The following is an 18,373-nucleotide window of genomic DNA, read 5'->3' on the forward strand; positions in this document are numbered from 1 at the left end:
TTTCCCTGCCCGCGCCAGCTCCCGCATTCGCTGCCACCACCACCGGCTCCACTTTATGGCAGGCATATTTCAAAGGCCCGGTTCCATTTGCATTTTTAAAACCTCGCTGATGGCCTGGGAAAATTGTATTTTTCCAGTGTTCCTAGGTACCACACTCCTCCCCTCCTCTCCCATCCCACTGGGCTTCCGCCTCTACACCCTCCCTTCCCAGAAGGCCCCCAGTCAAGGGCAGAGCAAGTCCAGCCCCCATCCGGGATCATCGGGAGGTCCTGGGGGGGCGGGTCAGAGAGGACTCCGGATGGGTGTAGGTGGCCACAGCTGTGGCCAGCTGGGCAACATGAAGCTGGGACCCCAGCCCACTAACTATAGTTCACAGAGGAGTGAGGGCGGAGTCCACCTTGGAGGGCGGAGGATGTCGGGGAACCATGGGGCACATCGCTGGCACTCCCTGAGGGTTTGTCGGGGGAGAGGGTTTGCCAGTGCAGGAGCGTTGGGGAACTTTGAGGAGGCTCCGGGCAGCAGCCTTACACCAGCTGAAAAGAGTAAGCCCTGCATGCAGCAAACAAAAAGCTTTGCTCTCAGCGGGGCTCAGGAACACACTCTGTCTCCCCGTTGCTCCCTGAAAAGCCAGTCTTTTCCTGTTCTTCCTCCCACCCTCTCCCCAGGCTGCACGCTCCCGGCCTCCCCTCTGAGATGTGCCAGGAGAGGCTGGGAGTTGGCTGGTGGTGGTGGGTCTGTCCTTTGTCCTCAAGTGCCAGCTTTGGCCTCTGATGTCGAGGCAGCGACACATACACTCTCCACCGCTTGGGTGAGGTCTCCGGTCTCTGGCCGATCCCACAGCTCAGGGCAGCACCCTTCACGCCTGGAGCTCCTCCCAGCACTGTTTGCCAGGCCACCTGGAGCTTCTGAAGTGCCCTAACAGACCTGGCAGCTGGCCATGGCTCCCCCTGGTGACCCTGAGCACACAGGGAGTGAGGGCTGGGGCAGGGACACTGCCTCAGGCCATTTGCTTCTGCACGGATGTGTCCACTAGTCTTCCCTGTTCCTCCCTCAGCACACACACAGTGGATGTAGGACAAGCTCCCGGCTCACCCCTCACCCAACAGTGGCAATGGCCTCCCTTCTTTCTGGCTTCCCTGGGTCCTGCAGCTGGGGACTGGCAGCTGGTCCTCTTCAGGGGCATCCCTGTTGGATCTCCCTGGGTGAGACAAATGCCAATGCCCTCTGACCACGGATGGAGAGAAATGGGCCAGGCACTGGCCACCGCTCCCCGGCTTCTCCTCTTGTGGTCCTCAGGCCAGGGGTATCAGGCCAGAGGTGTGCTAGAGCCGGAGGGATACTGGGTGCCAGGAGCTGGCATGACTCTGGGCTCTGGTGCCAGAGAGGTGAATGGAGAAGGAGGGAGGAAGGACGGTGCCAGGAGCCTGGGCTTGGCATCTCCCTCTGGGGAGACCCAGGGATGCCCTCGAATGTCAAGGAGGCTGGTCACCTGCCAAGGCTGGGTGGCCTGGGAGAGGAACCTAAGAAACTCCTGGGGAAGAGAAGGAGGCCCCTGCCGAGCCATTTACAGGAGCGAGAACTGACCCCCAGGGGTCGCTGCGCCGCTCGCAGCCCCAGCCGCTGGCGGTGGGAGCCGGCTTGTACCACCGCGCGGCTCCCGCGGGGGGGGGCGGCGGCCACCGTGACGCCGGGCGGAGGGCTCGGGAGACAGCAGCGCGCGGGGGAGCCAGGGCCTCTCCCGCCACTAACTGCAAAGCCCGGCGGTTCCGAGGCCGGAGGCGCCGATGCCTGGGGGCGGGGGACCCGGCTTCAGAGCCTTCCCCGAACACCCCCGCATCCCGTGGTAGAAGCCGAGACCCAAACAAAGGCGGGCGGCGAATAAAAGGCGGCGGCGCGGGGAGCTCCGGGCTGCGCGTTGGGGAACGGATTCCGCACCGGGCTGTGCGCGGGCTGTGCGCTCCGGAGCGGGACGGGGAACCCCGGCCTCCCGCCGCCCCGAAGAGCTTTTCCCGGCGGCTTCCGCAAGGAGACCGGCCCGCCCCGCCCGGCGGCTGCCGTCCCCGGCCTCTCCGGTGCCCGCGGCTGAGCCCGCTCCGCTCGGCCCGCCGAGGTGAGTGCGCGGCCGCCGGGCGCCATCGGGGCGTGGGCTGGGGGAGGCACTGCCGCGAGGAGCAGGGCAGGTCCTCCGCGCCGCCCCGACCCCGGCCTGCGCGGGGCGGGGTACGAAGTTCTCCCGCTCCCCGGCCGGCCCGGGATGCGGGCCTCGGAACCCACCACCCCGGGAGGACCCGGGGCTTGTCCCCCGCGGCCGTCCTCCAGCTCCGCACCAACTCCCAGCGGACCCGGGCAGCCTCGGTTCGCGCGGGCCAGTGTGATGTCCGGGAGGCACGAGGGACCCAGGCTGCGGGGCGGCTTCCGACCGCCGGCCCCTGGCTCCGGTCGCGGCGGGTGGATGACCGAGTCCATAAAAGTTGTCGGCCCGAACCTGCCCCGCATCGGGCTCTGGGCCGGTCTCGAGCGGAGGGAGGGGTCAGGAGAAGGTTCGTGACCGCCACTCCACCTATTAGCGCACTGAGGCTCTCAGCGGGACCTTCCCGGGTGCTGGGCCCGTTAACCCGGCTGCAGGTCCGGCGGGGCGCGCGTGAGCTCAGGGCAGAGCGGGCGGTGAGAGTGGCGGTGGGTGGGCATCGGGGCAGGGGCGCGCCGAAGACCGGTGAAGATCCCTGGAGCCAGCGGTGCCGAGTCCCGGGAGTCCACCCCGCCTCTGGGGGAACTTTCCCCCCAAACTCCTGGGGGCGGGCATGGGCGCAGCGAGGCTAGGAAGGCACCTCGGTGGAGGCTTTCTTCCCGGGGACCCGGTCTGCCGCCGTGGAAGCCGACGCCGGATCCCCGCAGTCCCCCCGTAGGCGCGGCGGAGATCCCCTCCCCTCCCCGCCCTGGGTCAGCACCGCGGACAGCGCCTCTCGGGGCCGCAGCGCCTCAAACCCCACCAACCCACTTGCACGCTCACACGGATCTACAGACAACCCGCAAACAGTCCCCACACAGGTTCACAGTCCATTCACGCAAACACGTGTCCAGCCGCAGTCCACACAGGCCATCCACACGCACGTGGACAAGCTCGGATCTTCCCAGGAGCCCTGCAGCCCGGCAGCATCCTCACTGTTGTCTCCAGACCCCGAATAAGGCAACTCTAGAGCTCACTGCTGAGTCCTCACAGGGATACCCAGGACTCCGAGCCCTCAACACACACACACACACACACACACACACACACACACCAGTCCCACTCCTGCCAGGGAACCAGAGCAAACCCTCCCGGCACCCCAGTGCAGACCCCGGCAGGAACCCGGCCTTTGCCAAATGGAGGGAGGAGCTGCCGGCCCAGTGGAAGCTGTGGCAGAAACCCAACCTTCCCAGATCTTGGTTTTAGGCATTTTGCTGAGCCCCCCCTTTTCAGACCTAACCCCCGACAAGCCTCTGTCTGCAACCAGGTCTGCGCCCCTCTCTGTGTCATCCTCCACTTGCACTTTCTGGGTTTCCCTGCTCTGTTCTCCCCCTCTGGGTTTATCTTCCACACACATTCCCCCCTCTTTCTTCTGCCTTTTCCAACGACTCCTTCCCAGCCACCTTTACTCTCTCCCCAACTTTCTTCCGTCAGCCCACTCCCATGTGGGCACAGCTGGCTCCTAGCGGGAGCAGACTCCATTCTCCTGGCAGATCCTGCACCCCTACTCCCCGCTTTGGGAGTCTGACACACACGCACCCCCCTTTTCACCCATGGCCTCAGCAGCTTCTCCCCCTCCCCAGGAAAATGTCCAGGCTAGATGCACCCGAGTCCCACAGTCCCTCCAAGGGGCCAGGATTGCACAGCTAGTGGCTCCATCCCCACTCCCCTGGGGACCTGACTTGGTGACAGATCTGGTGCCCATGCCCCGGCTTGCCCTTTGACGCTGCTCCTGCTGTTGCCCTTAGTATCCAGAAACTAGGCTCCCGCGTGATGTGAAGGAAGGAGCTGAGTGCCAGTGGGGAGGCCTGGGACCTGGTCTCAGCATGGCCATAAATCAGTGGTGTCCTTCAGTGAATTCCCTTCTCCGAGCCTCAGGCTTCCTGTCTGGACAAGAATGGGGCAGGTTGAGGTGACCTTCCGGGTCTCTTGTTGGCCCCAGTAATGTGGGACATTGACTGTCTCAGGAGCCTCTTGAGTGTGGGTGGGAATGAAATGCTCGGTTCTAACCCCAGAGCTTATTGCACCTTCCTCCTTCCTCAGAGCACCCACCACTAGTGGAGTCTCCTGAACAAGGGATGTTCAGGTGATTTCCTTATAGGACCAGAGGTGTCAAGTAATTTTCTTGAGGTCACACAGCTGAAATGCAGGCTCCATTGGGGCAGGCAGTGATTCCACGGCTTGTATATCCTCTGTATGAACCACTGTTTCTGGCTGGTGGATGCTTAGTGAATAAATGAACAAAGAAACAAACAAACAAACGAATGCATGATTGAATAAAAGAATAGAGGTTTAAACCTGGATCTCCTGATCCCCAGAGCCTTGGGGTCACGGTTTAAGCCCCTTTCTCTATAGTTTAGACATGTTTCCCTTGTCCCCCCATTTCCCGTCCACTTGCCTGGCCATGCAAAGGAAGATGAAGTTGTCTAAGACTCTTTCTCCCCAAGGCCAACTCTGATTGTCAATGACCACGCAGAACGGACTAGCTGAGAGCAGCTGTAGAGGGCCTGCTGGTGGGTTCGGCCTTGGCAATCCGCCCCGAGTCCCTAAGACTCAAAAGTAGGCTGTGCCTGGGCAGCTGGCCAGGGTCTGAGGATGGGAGAGAAGACAGTCATCGCTACCATTTGGCTAAGCAGCCACTTCCCACAGCCCCATGAGCTGCAGAAATCACCTTTCCAGAGGAGCAAAGCGAGATGCTGAGGGAGGAGGTGGTTTCCCTACGGGCACGCAGCCAGCCCACGGCCAGTCATAAAAATAGGCACCCACACACGGAGGTGGTGGAGGTGGCGGGCGGCGGCCGTGGCTGATAATAGCACTGTCGGTGTTGATGATGACGGTAGCATCATCGTGATTGGAAGTTCAGTGATTGGCCTCTTTGGTTCCCTTTCTCCTCTTTGAAATTGTCTCCCCATGTGAACCTCTTATACTCCTCCCCCTCCCCCGACATATGGAGAAACGGGGGGCTGGGACAGTGAGACAGGGGTGTCTGCTTGTCGGTTAATCTCAGCCGGTTGGTCTCAGCCGAGGAAGAGGGCTTGTCATTGGACATCCTCCTCCTCCTCCTCCTCCTCCTCCTCCTCCTCCTCCTCCTCCTTCTCCTCCTCCGGCCCACCCTCCTCCACCCGTGTGCATCTCTGCCTGAGGACCAGAGTCAACGTCTGGCAAACACCCTTCCTCGCCGGGTTCCACCTGAAAGGCCCAGGGAAAATAAATGAAGGGCGGTGTTGGCCCGAAATAGACTTACAAGTATGCATGTTTTCCAAAAGTCACATTTCATGGGCAAACAGTGGGGCTCATGCTCTGGCTACTCCACAAAGACGGGAGGCATGGATGCTTCTGGACCAGTCCAGCCAGGGTGGCAGAGCCTCCCCAGAGAGCGAGCTCCCCCTTGGCCACCGGAAAGCCAGGGGGCCACGCCCCCGCTCCTCACCAGCTGGAGGGTGCAGGGTGGGAGAATTTCCATTACTCCGTGTCCGTATCCGTGTGGCAACTCTTTGGAAATGGGCACCAGACAAGGCTGAGGGCCTTGGGAGACTGGTAATAACAATCCTGATAATAACAGCTGCATTTGTTGAGTACCTACTATGTGCCATGTGCTAAACATGTAATGTCCCATCTCACTTAACCTTGCAACCATCTCATGCTGTGTGGGCTGTTATTCCCATTGAATACATGGGAAGACCAAGGATCAGGGAAGTCCAGAGGTTGCCGAAGGCGGCCCCACTAGAAGAGGCCAAGTTGGGATCAGATTTTGATCTGAATGAAGAGGCCCTCTTGTGCCCAGTGCTCTTCATTAGTTTATTTAATTAGATTTAGTCCTCGCCCGAGGGTATGTTTAGAGGAAGTGGAGGGAGAAAGATGGGTTGGTTGCCTCCCGTATGCACCTGGACCAGGGATTGAACCTACATCTTAGGTATGTGTCCTGACTGGAATCGAACCCGCCATCATTTGGTGTACTGGATGGCGTGCCAAGCAGTGGAGCTACCTGTCCAGGGCTCTGCATTATTTCTGGTATTCGTTTGTTCATTCATTCATTCATTCATTCAATAAATATTTTTTTGTGAATGTAAATCCCTCTGCTTCCTGAGTCAGAGGTGAAGGGCAGTACTGTCACCTGGGTTTAGCTCTGGCCATCTATCATCAGCCCAGGGCGGGGACTCCAGACTTCTGAGCTAGGACCGGAACTGGCTGCCTCACCTTTGCATCTTGGGCTCTGTCCCCAGCCATGAGAGCTGTAATCCGTTTGCTTGGGGGATGGGCTCAGGCAGGAGTCCCCCTGTGAGGCTGGGACTAGAAAAGACCATTTAACTCATACGAGGCCTGGGCTGCAGGGGGGGAAGTTGTTCAGGGAGGCAGGTGAGCTGCCAGCATCACACAGCACGTTGGCTGCAGTGTCTGAGTCTCAGAGTCCCAGACGAGCATGCCATGCCCCCAGGGGAAATGCAGCTGGTTCCCCCTGCCCAGGGCCTCTCCTCCGCATCCCCTCAGCATTGATCCTGATCCTGGTGGCCTGTCCCAGGTCCCCAACTATCCATCATCAGAACACTAGCAAATACAGGACATATGCCAGGCACCGTGCTCCATGCTTTACATGTGTTAATGGGTGTGATCCCCACAGCAGCCACAATGTGCTTGTTCCACTTCACAATGGAAGGACCAGCGGCTGGAGAGGTTGGCTCCCCTGCCTGAGGTCTCACAGCTAGTGAAGAGGCAGGTGGGCCCCACGGGGCCCCCACGAGCAGGTTCACTCTGGGGGCGAAGGAGGTTTTGGAAGCAACGCCAAGGGAGGAGGAGCAGATGGCAGCAGCAGGCTATTTATACGGCACCTCCTGCCCTGCCGTCGTCGCTTGCTGGCATTTGTGCTGGCAGAAGTAGTGTCCCTGCCAAATCCTGGGGTCCTGGGGCCAGTCCCCGGGGGACATGGGTCTGGCTATGTCCCCTTGAACTCAGGGGAGAGACCGAACCAGGCATGCAGAACCCCGGGCATGCCCTTGACTCTGACATCGGCTTCCTGCCTTGAGGGCCCCAGAGTGGGGACCGGGGCAGTTTGGAGAGGGCCACTGGGGGACACATTAGGGTCTTGCTGTCCGCCGTGAGCGTGACCATTGGGAACGAGGAGTTGGTAGGGATAATGGAAGGACTGACTTGGATGTAGATGCCAGTGGGAGCCGTGCAGGTCTCTTACAGGGGGTGCTCGTTGGAACCCAGACGTGATGTCCCAGGAGACAGTGCCCAGAGGTTTAAAAAGCCTCTCCTCAATCCCCATCCCAGGGGCCTGCCTAGCAGCCCCACTGTGTGCCAGGCAGTAGTCATGCGGAAGTGGGGAAGCCTGCCTCTGTCTCTGTAGAGCTCACCAGTCTCGCATCCCCGCCCCTGGTACCTCCTGCCCCAGCGGAGGTGAGGGATGAGAAGTGATGGGTCCCTCAGGCCCCCCACCAGAAGTAGATGAGGGACCCATAGTTCTGCAGGACCTCCAATCACGGGACTCAGAGGACATGACACAGACATGTGGTCATCCCAGGGTCAGGAGGGATGTTTCCCACGATGGTGCCTGCAGTACACCCAAGTGTCTCCCCACCCCACCCCGCCCTGGCTTGATGTCCTGGTGGGAGGGGGTACAGCAGGGGAGACTCAGGCCTGTCCAGCCACCTGCCCGAAGCCTCCGGCACACATGCTGGACCTGGACCCCGCGTCCTTTGCCAGATCGTGTTAATAAAGGGATGTGACTGCCAGCTGGAAGCCACTCCTGTCCTGAAGGAGAACGTAGTGATCGGCCTGTCTCTGGGGAAGCAGCTCAGAGGGGCTTGGAGTTGAGGCCGCTGTGGCTAACGTGTTCCCGCGATGTTTGGGGAGGAGTGTTGCCTGCTTCCCTCCCGTGTTGGCCTCTGCACTTCCTGGAGGGTTTCTCAGGTTCCTAGCCAGGAGAGTTCTGCAGGGCGCGATTGCCCAAAGATAACCATGATGATGATAATGGCCAACATATTTTGAATGTTTACTATCTGCCAGGCACCGGGCTTAGAGCTTTATAGGTATTCTCAGCCCATCTTCATCCCAGCCCTCGGCAGAGTCACCATTATTATTTCATTTTAAGGATGAGAAATGAGCAGCATAGAGAGACTGAGCAGCTTGCTAGTGAGCAATGGCGATAGGAATCAAACCCCGGGCAAGCTGGCCCCCGGGGGTGCCATAACCACAGCCACCACAGCAAGACCAGTGACGCTCACACCCTGACCTCTATATTAACTTGATTTGGGTCTTTAAAGATGAGTATGATTGAAACCAAAATACCTTTTGGATCCTTCTGTAACCTGGGTAATTTGTACTTAAGGATTTGAGCTACATCCCTGTTGACTGGGTGACGTGGGTTGACCAATTGCCTCTTGACTGCCAAGCAGCCAAGCAGATCCCTTTTCAGGTGTCCAGATGTGGGCAACACCTGGCAGACTGGCAGGACTTTTCTGGCGGTCATCCAGATGTTCCCCTTTTCATTCCATGTAGACACAGCTGGGACTTGCATCCCTCTGGATATGCTTCCATGTGGGAAATTTCTGGTTGAAAGCACTCACTGGTTTAATTTTATTTTAATACTAGAGGCCAGGTGCACAAAATTTGTGCATTGGGGAAGGGGGGGAGTGTTCCCTCAGCCAAGCTTGCACCCGCTCACAGTCCAGGAGCCCTAAGGGGATGTCTGACTGACACAGAGGTGGGAGAGCCTCCCGCCACCACTGCTGCACTCGCCAGCCATGAGGCACTCCCCCTGTGGGACACCACTGACTACCAGGGGGCAGCTCCTGCATTGAACATCTACCCCCTGGTGGTCAGTGTGTGTCACAGAGACCAGTTGTTCCACTGTTTGGTCGATTTGTATATTAGCTTTTTATCATATAGGATTGAGTTTTAAAAAGAGAGAGGAAGGAAGAGAAAGAGAGAAACATTGATATGAGAAAGAAATACTGTTCGGTTGCCTCCCACCTGTGCCCCAATCAGGGATCAAACCTGCAACCCAGGTGTGTGCCCTGACTGGGAACGAACCCACCACCTTTCAGTGTACAAGGTGACGCTCCAACCGCCTGAGCCATACGAGCCAGGACTATTTGCTGGTTTTAAAGCAGCACCTAGTGACTTCACAGAGGCAGAATGGCGGCATTTCCTCTCTGCGACCCCGGCCTGAGAGCCTGGGCTAAGCTAGAGGAAAACTGGGCTCCGGGGAAGTGGCAGCAGGTAAAGGAGAAAGCCCTCCTTCCCTTCTCAGCCCGGGACGCTGGGGCGGGGCTGGCTGGCGAAGGGCATGCCGGTGAGTAGCCGCTGCGTGTGCCCTGAGAGAATTCCTGACTCTCCGACCCCGTCCTCCACAGGCTTTGAGCAGATGGTCCCCGAGTAACAGCAGGAATTGGTGATGAAAAGAGACAGGACGGCTGAGAGGCATTCTCGGGCATTAATGAGCGTGAGAATAGATCTGGGGTGAGAAGGTTCCCAGTGCCTTGGGGAGGAAAGGATTTCAAGGCATTGCAAGTTAAGATCATGAAAATTTAACGGCAAGTCCTTATTTTACAAAGCAAGCACCAACCAGTGAAGGAAGTAAGACCATTAAAGGCTAAGGGAATGAATGAACGGGTAAATGTATGAGTTGGTGAATGGGGTGGAGGGGCTTGGACAGCCAGGGCCTGGATTGGGTGAGGCCTGACCTGGCTCTCAGTTCTGACAAAGGGAAGGGTCCTGTTCCTATCCCCTGGGGTCCCCTTTAGCTCAGAGAGAAACAGGATGAACCCCTGAACCTCGCCGTCTTACTGTGCACCGCACCCCCCATTCTGTTCTGCAGGACCTCCAATCACGGGGCTCCTCTGGCTCCTGGCCATGGCAAGGCTGGAGCCCCAGGTGGCTGCGACGCTGATGGAGGCTGCAGTTTCCACACCCCAAGAAATATGCACCCCTCTTCACCTTCCCAGCTGCTCCCCCAGCCCTGTCACCCCTCCTCTCTTGTCACACTTTCCTGTCTGGTCCTTTGGGACCTCCAAATGACAGCACTGGGAGGTACATGAAAGCTCATTGAATCTAGCTCTCCCATTTGTCAGGCAAACAGGCCGCCGGGAGAAGGGAAGACTTGCCCAAGGTCACAAGCAGATGGGAGACAGAGCCCATTACTGTGGAAGGACTAAGGAAGTTCCCACCAGATAGGATAGCACCGTGTCACTGAGCAGGGACAGAGCGGGCCTGGGATTCTTGGGCCCAGGGAGCTTCCTTGGGTCACTCCTGGCCTCTGGGGCCAGGGCCAGTGGTTCTTAGGTCCTGAGGTCCTGAACTTCCCAAGCGCTTTGTGGGAAAGGCGGCAGAGTTGGCGGGTGGTCCTTGGGGATCTGCCCTCCATCTTGGGCATCCGGTTGGGGCTGCTCAGCTCCAGCCCTGACCCCTGTCTCTAGGCAGCGGCAGCATCATGGAGGGTGTGCTGAGGCCCGTGTTAGACACCCACCCTGGCAGGGGCCTCTGTGCTGGCCCCGGGTGCCAAGGGGCTGATGGGCTTTGATATCCTCTCTCCTTGTCAATCAACAGAGCCAGGAAGGCCTTTCCCCAAGCCACTGACCTGTGCGGGCACAGAAGGTGCGTTTCTACCTGGACACCCAAGATGGTGAAGTTGGGTGTCAGTTTCTGATGCTCTTCTCACCTCCTTTCCCTGGAGGCTGCCCACAACATGGGCTGTACCCAGACTGTGGCCAGAATGACTCTAGGGGCAGGCACTGAGTGCGTGTGTGTGTGTGTGTGTGTGCGCGCGCGCGCGCGCATTCACACGCGTGTGCACATGCGCACACTGAGTGTACGCATGATTGGGCATGTGTGCAAGCCAGCAAGGTTTGGGAGGGCTGCCTCTAGAATTCTGGGAGTTTTCAAACATGTAAGAATCTAACAAAATCTAATACACTGAGAAGAGGAATCAGCTTATCAGAAATCAGGTTCAAAGAAATCCCTTTTCTTAGCTTCAGTTTTCTTGTTTGCAAATTGGAAATAATCCTTAAGACGGGAACCCTATAGGAACATGATCTGCAGTGCCGCGCCAGTGCAATAGCCCTCAGTGCCCAGGCTGAGGGGATCAGGGACAGGGAAGCGGCTCTGCCTTTGGGACCCGGGGGCCTGCACAGCCTCCAGCCTCTCCTCTCGGTGCTCCTTTCACCGGTGCTGGCCTCCTCCACCCTCCACAAGCACAGGCAGCAGGCCTGGGGGAGCCCCAAATTCTCAGAGGGGGAGACTTGCCCTGAGGCTTCTCCCTTTCTTTCTAGGCAGTGAGGCTGGGGGTACAGTCCCTTCTCAGATCGCCACCCAAACCAGTCCCGGTGGCCCCTTCTGGGCTTGATCGCTTTGCACTAAGTGCCTTTTTATCTGAGCTTCCAGGTTACCCTCAAGCTTCTCTTTGAGGGTGAGACCCAGGAGAGTTTTGCAACCTCCTAAACCCCCAGATGTGCCTGGGTGTGCTTCGGGGAGCAGGAGAGAGGCCTCCGAAGCTCCCCATGAGCTAAGCCCATGGCATCCAGCACATACTGGTCATCGGACCTGCCACGCTGAGTGATGGTCCAGCAGGACCCGCCCTGTGTGCTCCCTAACAATAGCTTCTGATTAGGGATGAAGGGGAGCCGCTTTAGAGAGCATCTCTCTCCAGACGGGGGGCCATCCACCCAGAGATGTGAAGTGACGTGCTCTGGGTCACCCAGCAGGCTGGTGGCAGGCCGGGTCCCTACTCTAGCCTCAGGGGCCGCCCTGGGCTGCCCCCCGCACCCATCCCTCTTCCTCTCCCATTGCCTGAGCCTGAGCTCCCCAGAAGGGCTGGCGGGAGCTCAGGAGCTCGATGCAGAGAAGCCCAGGGAATTGTTTTACATGTTTGTTAATCGGGTCTCGGAGAGAGAGGAGGGCCCGGAGCTCATCAGCCAGGAAGGAATCCAATTTGGCTTTTATGGCCGTGGTTATTGGTCTTATTTTGCAGGGATCTTTTTATTTGTTATTAACACGGCCATCTGGGGGCTGGGGAGCTGACTGGCTGCTGGGCCCAGAGGGTCCTGTGGGCCCACTGGGCACTCCAGGCAGCGGCCGGAACTCGGAGCTGGGGGGTGGGGATGGGGGTGAGGGGGTGGGAGGAGGCGGCCCGGACAGGCTGGCCAAGGCAGGCAGTGAAGGTTTGCAGGAACCGTCTGACCCCGCAGACAAGGGGTGTTTGAGGAGTTGGCTGTAACTCACGGTTCTGTATGTTGCCGGTTTTATTAAGCTTTTATTGCCTTTTCCTCAGAGATGCAAGGCTGCCGATAGGCCTGGGACGTGAGGCCTGAGCTGTGTAGGCAGAAAGGGGTGGGAAGGGAGGGCAGGAGTGGGCCAGCCGGGGTGGGATTCCTCTGCCAGAGCGGTGGCTGCAGGATGGGCTCTGACCGGCCTGCAGAGGCTCAGGTCCCAGCCCCCAACGCTGCCTTCTGGAGCTGAAGCTGGAACAGAAGTGACATTAAGTAAAGTGCCCAGTGCTGAGTGGGCACACAGAGTGCTCAGTGGGTGGGCAGCTCCCCGCCCAAGCTCCTCGCATGGCGCCTGGCAGGCAGGGAGCCGTGGGCCTTCTGTTCTCTTTCATTGCCTGCCCCCAACAGGAGGAGCTGGTTGGCAGATTTGGGTGGCCTGTTTGTGTGCCCACCCACCTGGGAACATAGTCCTGCTCCTGGCCCAAATCTCATTTCTCCCCTCCAGAACCCCCCCCCACCCCATGCCACCCCTATGGCTGGAAGAAGAGGCACCTCAAGGCATGAGTCCTGGACACAGATCCAGGAGGCTGAGTCCACTCCCAGTGCCAGGGGGCAACCAATGTGAGCCCTGGCGGGGGGAAGGGCAAAGGCTAGACTGTGCTGGGGGGAGACTGGGAACGGAGGAGAATGGTCCTGGACCACCTGCAAGAGAATCACCTGGGGAGATGGTGTAAAGGGATGCCCCGCCCCCACCCCCGAGTCTGGTTGGCTAGATCTGGTGTCTGGCCCAGGCATTTGCATTTGCATCAGTGACTGGTCCCCACTCCAGTCCAAGGTCCAATGTGGTAGAGAATGAGAGTCAGCCCTGCCCTGAGCCAGGGCCAGATTTGGGCCTCTCCCCAACAGTCATCATACCATGTGACTCAGCAGGTGAGGTACCACCATCCCCACTTCACAGATGCAGAAACTGGGACTTGCCCAAGGCACCCAGCTAGTGGGAGAGCCAGGTGTGAACCCAGGTCCACCTGATTACAAAAGTCCATGTTAGCTCCCTCCTCCCCCTGGAAACCAGGCCCCGGTGCTCTGGGTCCCTGGTATATCCTCTGAGAGTTTGGGGTCCGGTTGTGGTCCCCTGAGCCCACCAGCCAGGGAACACATGGAACAGGGACAGTCTCAGTGGCTGTTGTGACCATTAATGTTTGTTCCTCTGGTGCCGACCGGTTCCCCGGGTGATGTATTGGCGGGAGCGGAGCTTGTTTGCCTGATATATATGGAGCTGCTGGGCTCACGAGTCAGTGCCCACAGCTTCCTCACCAGCTGTCAGCCCGGGCGGCCATCTGTCCTGTTAACGCTTTGTCCCCACAGTCTGCCCTCCTCTGAGAAATGAGGGTCCAGGGCAGGACCAGAGCCCTTGCCCAGCTCTCTCCCCTCTTACCCCCACCTGGGCTCCCAGGAAATAAGCCCAGACTTTGTTTCAAGGGAGGAGCATTCCTCTGAATTTCCCACCCTCTGCTGGCCAGCGTAGCCCCCAAGAATGGTATGGATTCCTTCGGGGGAGGGGGGCAGGTCTGATGGGAGAAGGTGCAGGTACCTGCCTCACCTGCAGCCACAAAGCAGGTGTTCTCAGGGCTGGGGAGAGGGGAGGGTGGTAGATCTAGGAAAACTTTAGGAGGGTCCTAGGATCCAGCTGTTAGGAGGGCTCCATGCTTCACCCCACTTGCCCTCTGGGATGCTTTATGACCCTTTGTATTAGTCAGGATCTCCAATAGAATGTAGAAAGATGGATGCGTGGGTGGATAGGTGGATGGATGGATGGAAGGATGGATAGAAGGATGGATGGAAGGATGGATGAAAGGAAGGAAGGAGTGAGGGAGAAAAGGAGGGAAGGAAGGGAGGGAGGGAGGGAGGGAGGGAGGGAGGAAGGAAGGAAGGAAGGAAGGAAGGAAGGAAGGAAGGGAGGGAGGAAAGAAGGGAGGGAGGGAGGGAGGATGGAAGGATGGATGAATGGATAGATAGAAGGATGGATGGGTGGATAGAAGGAATTTGTTCACATGATTGTGGAGGCTGAGACGTCATTTCTGCAGCTGGCAGTTGGAGCCCCAGGACAAGCCATGGTGCAGTTACGTCTGTGCCCGGGGTCCTGACCACCAGGAGAGCTGATGCTGAGAGTTCCTGTTGGAAGGCAGCAAGGACCAGGAGCAGCTGACGCTTCAGTCCAAGTCTGAAGGCTAGAAACACCGATGGCCCAGCCCCAGCCCCAGCAGCCAGCAGAGAGTTCCCTCTCATTCAGCCGCTCTATCCTAGTCAGGTCTTCAGCTGATTGGATGGGGCCACCTACACGAGGGAGGACAAGCTGTTTTACTCCGTCTGCACACCCAGAATCGTGTTCGGTCAGATGTCTGGGCCGCCGTGGCCCAGTCCAGCCGACACATAAAATTAACCCTCTCACCCAGGCTCCCACCGAAGGGAAGCTAGGCTTCTGAAGCTGGTGACTTCCTTTGCACCGTGCCCTGAGCTGTCACCTGCTGAAAGCAGAATTGCCGAGGCCTGAGTAATATCCCGTCCTATGAGGATCGTGTGGGCTGCTGAAGGGCAGTGGGTTTCTGACATCTCAGCTCTCAGGGAACTCAAGCGCTGCTGGGAATAGTGCAAAGAGCGTGGGCTTTGGGAAGGGTAAGTCTGAGGTTCAAACGCTAGTTCCACCTCTATTAGCTAGTTCCACCTCTATTAACTAGTTCCACCTCTATTAGCTAATTCCAGCTCTATTGGCTAGTTCCACCTCTATTGGCTAGTTCCACCTCTATTGGCTAGTTCAACCTCTATTGGCTAGTTCCACCTCTATTGGCTAGTTCCACCTCTATTAGCTAGTTCCACCTCTGTTGGCTAGTTCCACCTCTATTGGCTAGTTCCACCTCTATTGGCTAGTTCAACCTCTATTGGCTAGTTCCACCTCTATTGGCTAGTTCCACCTCTATTAGCTAGTCCCATCTCTGTTGGCTAGTTCTACCTCTATTAACTAGTTCCACCTCTATTGGCTAGTTCCACCTCTATTGGCTAATTCCACCTCTATTGGATATGTGACCACAAGGGAGTCACCTCCCCTCTCTGATTGTTTCTTCCTCTATGGAATACTCGTAATGCTCCCAGGCAGGGCTGATGTGAATATGAGAGAGGTGGACAGAGGACTTGCACACCGTGGGCACACAGCTCACTATTATGTTATGATTCTCTTAAAGGGACCAGAGTTTCTGCACGGAGCTAGCCGAGCTTTTGGCTTCACCCCATCCGTGTGATTTTGCCCCAGTTTGACCTCCATGTCCTCAATGCGTCTGCAGCCTCCCGGTCCGAGGGGCAGTGCCCGGGCTTCCAGGAAGAACTTGGCCTGGGCATCTGAGTGGTGGCAGACTCTGGGAAAACAGGGCACTAGGACTAAGATGGCTAAAAGGAGCAGAACCCTCCTCTTCCCTTTCCTGCCTTCTCTTACTCAGACAAGCTAGATCACCAGAAGCGCAGGGCAGACCCGTACCCAGAAAGCAGACAAGGACACACTTCAGCATTCAGGGGCACATGGAGCTGCTCAACTCACCATATCTCATTCTGAACTTCCGCTCAATCTCTCAGCCCAAGGACCAAAGGCCCCAAGATGTTTTCCCAGGAGCAGAGCTGAACCAGGGCGGCAAAACACCCTGAGACAGGAAGAAAAAGCTGATGAGCTCCTAATTGCCATTAAATTATAGATACATATAGGTATTTAAAGTCGAATCTGCATGTCTAATGTGATTTTTTGGATTGCATTTTCATCACCTGGCTGGGATGGGGCACAAAGAAGGAGGGTTCCGTCACCCTTTGGCGGGAGGGAAGTTGTCAACAGGGCTGCAGGCAGGCTGCTGGGTGAGGCCACATCCCCATGAGGACGGAGAGGGGAGAGGGGGAAGCTGCTCTGGAAACAGCCAGGCCAGGAAGGAAGCTGGGTGTGTCTTTGAGGTGACACTGCCTCCCACCAAAGCCCCATTGTGTCTAGATGGCCAAGTCCATCTGGCTTGTGACCAGAAGAATGCCTTCTTCCTTGGACCTCCACATAGCTTTCGTTGGGGTGGTGAGCACACGATACAATGAACAGATGCTATAAATTGTACACCTGCAATCTGTGTGATTTTACTAACCAGGCTCATGCCAATCAATTCAACAACAAAAATTTTTAAAGAATATTTAAAAAACAGCTCCCCAATTTTGGCTCTTTGGGTCCAGATGTCACCTTCTCCCGGGGTTGCCAAAGGCCCCTCCCAGAAGCTGGTGATGGAGCAGATTGCACACTCATTCGAGCCAAGAGTCCTGGCTCTGCCACTGAACTATGACCTTGGACAAGACCCTTCTCCAATGAAGGAGTTGGACTGGCCGTCCTCAGATGTCTCCTCTGGGTCCCGTGGGCCCGATCTGTGCCCTGCTCATTTTAAAGAGCCCGCTCTCCAACAGGGGAGCAGGAGGCTGCACGCTCCTTTGCCAACTCTCTCACCAGGCCCTCCTGCTTTCCCACGGGAATCCCCCTGCTGCCACCTGAGCCGGCGTGGCTTGCTTCTCTCCTATCAGAGGAACTCCTCAAAGAGTTGAAGGCCGTTCGCAAAACCTCTTCCACACACATGCACACACATTCTATTTTTAAGTAGCATTTACTTCTGACTAAAAGTAAGACTGTACCTGCTCAGTGCAGAAAAAGTGGAAACAGACAAGTATGAAAGAGAAAATAGAAACCGCCCGCAATCCTCCAAGTGAGAACCACTATTAATGGGTTTCCTTAAATGCGTGTATTTGTGGGTTTAGTTTTCTCTGTTATAAAGCTGGGATTAGGCTGCAAATGTGACTTTCGAGGTGACCTGGGCCAGGTTCTTCCTTCTGCGGGTCTGCTGCTGCCTCTCGGGCGACTTCCCCTCTTGCTTTTCCCGAGAGGAGGGGACCTTGTGGTGGGGATGAGTGTCCACCTCGGTGTGTGGGCCCCTGGGTGGCCCGGAGTTTAATTTTGACCACTTCTGAGTGTGTGTGTGTGTGTGTGTGTGTGTGTGTGTGAGTGTGTGTCACAGAGGCAGAGGGAGGGACAGATAGCACACGGGCCAGTGTGTGTGTATGTGTGTGTGTGTGTGTGTGTGTGTGTGTGACAGAGGCAGAGGGAGGGACAGACAGCACACGGGCCAGTCACTGAGCAGAAGCCTACGCCAAGGGCCCACCCAACAGGAGATCGTAAGGCATGATCACGGTCCCGTGTGATCAGTCTTCGGCTCTTTGTCCCAGCCAGCGACAGGCCAGCAGCAGCTGGAGCTCCTTGCTCATCTAATCAATTTCTTTCATTTGAGAAAGGAAGACAAATTCGAGATTTGCAGCCCATCCTGAGGAGGGTTGTTGGCTGAGGCATCAGAGTCAGACCCCGCCCACCAGCCAGGCTCCACTTGGGAGGGAGTCTTCCTCTCCATTCCTAAGTAACCTTTACCCGCCAGCACTGGGGGCAGGGGGAGGGTGTTCAGGTCTGAGAAGGCTTCTTGGCGGAGGTGACACTTGAGTAAGGCCTTTACGGATGCTTTAGATTTGGAGCAGCAGCGGGGTGAGGGGCCCCCAAATCACCCAAGGCGTGCTGCTGTGACAGACCCAGAATCCTGGCCTTGGCACCCTAACAGATGAACGCATTGTAAACCTGTACCCTGAAAAGAGGCTGAGAATGGAGGGATGGACCTAGTTCCCAGGAAAAGTGCCCACGTGGCCCCTGCCCCTCTCCACTCGGTCACCACCAACTTCCTTTGAAGGCGGGGAATGGGACACAGGCTCCACTGGCGGCTCCTTCCCCCTCCATGTGCAGACGGGGTTTCGCTCTTTGGAGAGAGAGTCAGGAGTCTCTGCTAATACAGATCAAGCCTCTGCGGTTAGTGTGTCTTCTTTAGGGGGCCGCAGAGGGGAA

General features: G+C 57.5%; 1 protein-coding gene across 2 annotated transcripts in view; it reads left to right on the forward strand.

Moving 5' to 3' along the window:
• Window positions 1-1,838: 1,838 nt before the first annotated feature.
• DISP3 (dispatched RND transporter family member 3) overlaps window positions 1,839-18,373 on the forward strand; it is a 43,443-nt gene continuing 26,908 nt past the window's right edge. For both annotated transcript variants that reach the window (XM_036461060.2, XM_045570613.1), the window contains exon 1: window positions 1,839-2,110. The gene's annotated coding sequence lies outside the window, so the exon portion shown is untranslated. The remainder of the gene's footprint in view (window positions 2,111-18,373) is intronic.

The sequence above is a fragment of the Pipistrellus kuhlii genome, unplaced genomic scaffold, assembly GCF_014108245.1.
Source record: "Pipistrellus kuhlii isolate mPipKuh1 unplaced genomic scaffold, mPipKuh1.p scaffold_m20_p_34, whole genome shotgun sequence".
Taxonomy (NCBI): Eukaryota; Metazoa; Chordata; class Mammalia; order Chiroptera; family Vespertilionidae; genus Pipistrellus; species Pipistrellus kuhlii.